The sequence below is a fragment of the Dreissena polymorpha genome, chromosome 14 (genome assembly GCF_020536995.1).
Source record: "Dreissena polymorpha isolate Duluth1 chromosome 14, UMN_Dpol_1.0, whole genome shotgun sequence".
NCBI classification, from domain to species: Eukaryota; Metazoa; Mollusca; class Bivalvia; order Myida; family Dreissenidae; genus Dreissena; species Dreissena polymorpha.
This window is the reverse complement of record NC_068368.1, coordinates 66280747-66285782: the sequence shown is the minus strand read 5'-3', so window position 1 is coordinate 66285782 and position 5036 is coordinate 66280747. Positions and strand designations below refer to the sequence as shown.

The window sequence follows — 5036 nt, the reverse complement described above, 5'->3', positions numbered from 1 at the left end:
ACCGAATAGTTTGGAGACGCCATTTTGGAGATGTGTATTGAAATTGACATTTTGATGATGGTGTCAATATTGACATAAGCGTGTTAAATCGTTTGTTTAAATAGTTGAGGATTCACATACAGTTATCATTTGTATTTACTTTCAGTGCAACACTTACGAGTGCAATGACTGCATCGATATTTAAGATGTAGTGTCCAATTGATGACGTCATTTAACTTCTGTAGAGCGGGCTGTGATTTTTTTTTAAATAAACGTTTTTGTGATTTATGACTTTAAACTAGAATAAAATATGAACGTTCTTGGTATCAAATTGTTTTATTTGTTAAACCTGATTCATGTTGATAGAAATTGTTGACTTCATTGCAAATCACACGTAACTCCAAACATTGACTGATATAAGAACTTCCTGTTGACCATGATATAAAAAAATATATCAGGCAACGTTATATCAGGCAAATATCAATGCGGTGGTATTATAAAGTGTATTATTTTATTGACTCATTTCTCAGTAAGTAGGCAAAAATTAATGCTCAACGCATATAACAAGACTACGCGAGCATCGTTCTACTCCGAACCACATTTAAACATGGATTGTATTATCACTAACAAGAACAGTTTTATCATTTTGCCCACTTAAGTTAGAGAGTACGTGTGTTTCGCATAATGTTTTACAGGTGTTCCCAACATGATAACTGTATACCGCTTCCTACTCGTATAACGTTACGTACAATTCGAAGTATTGTGGGTAATCGAAATATGAATGCATATGTTGCTTCAGGAGGCATGAACTTATATTTAAAGGGAATACAAACTTCGTAGTATAATAACTACGACGTATAATGTATAAATCAGTTGTATTTCACCACCCTTTAAGGTGTTAATTCAACATATGTTACATCAATTACAAGATCAATTTAAAGACAAATCATTTACCTTTAGAAAGCTCTTATTTATATTGCACACGTTAACTTTATATAAAATGTCCCATAAAATATGAATATCCATTTAAGTGCATGGCACTTATGAATAAGTAAAACTTTCTCGCCGGATATAAACAGGTTTTTTTAAGTAGCACTACCAATATAATTTAATACGTGTTAATATAAAAAAATATACTTGCAAAACATGCATCATACAATCCATTTAATAAATGTGAGGAAACCAAAAATGATACTGTTTACATCTATTAAATGTGTTCAGTTGACAGGATTGTGTTATGACTAAGATTCTACTGATTGACGCACGCATGCAAAATGTGTCAGCAAGACCGGTGTGTTCGTTTTTAGAGCGCTCGACTTTAATACATTATCTAGTTCTAGAAGCAATTTTGTCAGTTGCTGGTATACATATGTGCTCTTAGTATATTGGTACAAAGCTTACCCAGGAAGTTTGTGAGTAAATTGACTTTCTTTCACCTTGCAATGAACTGTTAAGAACGGTAAAACAAATCCAAACAAAACACAGAAACACATGCACAACGCACGGATAGCAGGGTCATGCGTGACCTGTAAGTTATTAGTCCCGACTTCCGACTGCTGGTACAATGGGAGTCACGTGCATTCTAGGAGGAAGAAAGAACAGCACGTGTGGAGTAGCAGAGGACTTGTTGGTTGCTGGAAAATATCCAGGTTGTTCACATGTGATTGTTTAAACTGATGAACTTGTATGGGAAATATCAGTTTCTTAATACGTTAGAACTATTTCTTTCAGGTTGTTTGCATCGGATGTTACATGGTATTGGAAGCGCTCTCGAGTAGCTTTACCAGTACTCGGTGTAGTTTAAGGAGGTCTAAAGCAAGCTCTCACAATGAAGATCAAACCCGTGACCTCCTGATCGATAAGCGGACACTCTATCGACTACGCCACGGCGGCCTCTGCTTCATAAGTCATAAGACAGATAGTAATTGTTAAGTTAATAAAATCATCCGATTAGAACTAATTTCATGGAAATGTTATTCAGTTTGCATTAAATAATGATTCGAAAGATCTTGACCAATTTTTTAAGTGTTTGGTTGCTAAACCGTGCAATCACACACGTTCGACATTTTCGTCTAAAGCCACTCTCAACAAAACTCTTGTTTAATTTAAGCCTGCGCGTTTAACAGCAATAATGTTATAATTTTGAAAATGAATTGTGTGTAATGGTGTTAAATTTCGAGCAACTACAGCGTCTTCAATGCTTTGATTAACATAATTGAAACAGGTATGTACGCGGTTACATAATGAGTCAATACGTAGTTCAACACTCTATCTGCTTAAAATATTGGCTGTTATTGTTCCATTTAACATACTGTGAATTTCAGTTTGGCTCAATTATTACTTCTAGTGGTGTTGTCTTTCACATACTTTGGGTTAAGAGGTCACTAAAACGTATTGATCTGTTTAGATTTTATGTCAGACTGCTAAATGTGTTCATTTTTTTTAATGTTATGATTTAGATAGGTACTAGCGTTATTTTTGTGTTTCTGTTCCCAAAACAGCATGTCTGTCTTTCCAAAATTATCTACAAAATGTGTCTTAAAAAATATTGATTGCCAAAAAGAATTGGCTATTTTGTCGTTGAGCCAGGTTGTACAAGTTTACTTCAAGGAAGAAAGTACTTATAATTGAACCATACAGCTGTCTGCAATAAGTCCATTTAACAAATAAAGCTCGGTTTCACGTACAATACAATCTGCATTAAAAAAATCATCTATCACACCCGTTATTAAGAATACACCGTTGAACGCTATCGTTCATACGGTCTGTAAAGTTTTTGTTTATAAATTCAATTCAATAACTCAAAATGATTCACAAATGAACTCTCGTGACTAAATTCATCAACCATAAATGCACATTATCATAAACCTCATGCGTTTGCGAATCCCGGATGAAGAAAGCTTAAGATGCTTAAAACCTTTAAGTGGACTTATTCATGTTATGTGTTTATTTCGTGTAGATAAACATTTGATAATTATTTTCATGCAAACTTTCGTGTGCAATTAAACTTACTTTTGCCAATTGTTAATGTTATGTATGTTTCTCCTGTTAAATTATATAAAATTGTATAATTATATAAGATTAATATTTACTAATACAAAATAGTAGTCAAATATTTGATGTTTAAAATTGTATTAAACGTAAATATGTGCATGTGATTTCTAATAGCCGTTTTGTTATACATCAAATGAATAATGTCACAGCAGTATAATAATGTTGTTTTTTAATTTCGCGTGTGGCGGCGTCGGTTGTATAAACGTTATAGATATTGGTAGTAATGTCAGCATTAGTGGTTGTAGTCGTAGTAATAGTTTTTGTAATATTTTTATCAGTATTATGAACGCAATTTGGCAAGATTCGTTGTGTGAACGTGTAGAAACGAAACAATTACATTTGATTGCTTTGATGTTGACTTTATTTGGAAAATTTATAACAACATAACAATTTTTTTATTTATGAATATCTTTAGCGCTAATCTCTATCGCTTTATTACTGAAGATTAGTCACATAGAGTGTATATATCTGTATTAAAATCATGAATCAACCGTCATTTTCCTGTCTGTCTTAACGGTTAAAATTATAACGGTTTCAGGCGTGATTAATTTGTTGAACTTAATATATTACCGGTAAGTTGTGTGGCTTGTTTACATAACCGGGTACGCAATTGACATACAACGATTATAAGTATGTGATTTAACTGTTTATGATGTTTTCGGCGTGTGTGTGGGGGGGGGGGGGGGGGGGGCTTGAAGGTTCACGCAAAAACTAATGATAGCGTTTACCGTCATTATCTTGAAATATATTGATAAGTTTTCGACCACGGATATGTATATGCTTTACAAAACAAACCAGATAAACCCAATTGACTTCAAAACATAATTTAGCAATCGCTATGTGTAAGGACATTAATGTGCTCTTATCCAACACTGCACTTATTGTACACAATTGAAACACTCCACTTATGGTACAGAGCATACACATTAAAAAAACACAAACGTTGTGGGAACCGATGCTAATTTAAAGGGGCCTTTTCACAGATTTTGGCATGTTTTGAAGTTTGTCATTAAATGCTTTATATTGATAAATGCAAACATTAAATTTTAAAAGCTCCAGTAAAAAATCACTAATAAAACTTTAAAAAGGAAAAAAGTAGCCCGCAGCAGGGCTCGAACCAGTGACCCCCGAAATCCTGAAGTAAAAACACATTAGCCAACTGAGCTATCCTTCCAAGCATACAAAAGATGCGTATTTTATACGTTATATATGCAATCGTCGTAGTTTCACAAATTTTAACGACAACAACAGAACTCCAAATTATTCAATCGTTTCGCGTTGCAACGCTTTATAATGTTTAGGTTTTTAAATCGTCAAAAGATGCATATAATGGCTTTATTAGACCATGGCAAATGTTCAATAATACTTTTTCCTCAATAATATCATAACTAAACCGAAAATTTGCGAATCTGAAACAACTTTTTTCAATTTTGTCAATTTACCAAACAGTGAAAAGATCCCTTTAAACACTTACTTTTTCTTTCAATCAAATCCATCGTTATTTGGTTATCCGAACTCCATGCTTATATAGTTACACGAAGAAATGTTACGATTATTTCAGATAATAATAGTCAACGTTAAAGTATGGTATGAAATCAACAATACCAAGTGACGCATAGCTATCTGTTTATTAATACAAACACGCACAGGTATACACACAAAACGTGAGCCACACAGCTTTGCATTTACCTTTATTAAACAATTTAAAAGCACACATCAGTTGTACATCTTCCTCGTTTAACGATCAGTCGATTGATACTGTGTTACAAACCTAAATTTACAGCTTGACGCTTTATGACAATCTTAACTCATCGTTACTTAAAGGGACTTGTTCAAAGATCAGTAAAAACGGAGATTTCACAAAAGTGTAATAAATTGAAAAGAAAAAATTAAACCAGCCCGTGACATGTATGATTGATACGAAAATTACAAGATCGTATTTCTTATCGATAATCGTTAATCGCTATCGATGACATTACACACCTAACCGGAAATTCGCAAAA

At 33.3% G+C, this 5036-nt stretch overlaps 1 protein-coding gene across 7 annotated transcripts in view; it reads right to left on the bottom strand.

Annotated features, from left to right (window-relative positions):
• LOC127858215 (alpha-2Db adrenergic receptor-like) overlaps positions 1-4815 on the bottom strand; it is a 16275-nt gene extending 11460 nt beyond the window's left edge. The window contains exons 1-2 of one of the 7 annotated variants that reach the window (XM_052395197.1): positions 4508-4790; positions 1381-1613 (exon numbers count right to left, since the gene is read on the bottom strand). The gene's annotated coding sequence lies outside the window, so the exon portion shown is untranslated. Of the gene's footprint in view, positions 1-1380; positions 1614-4507 lie in introns of all 7 variants that reach the window. The other 6 variants (XM_052395196.1, XM_052395198.1, XM_052395201.1 and 3 more) reach the window with 6 other exon arrangements.
• Positions 4816-5036: the final 221 nt, after the last annotated feature.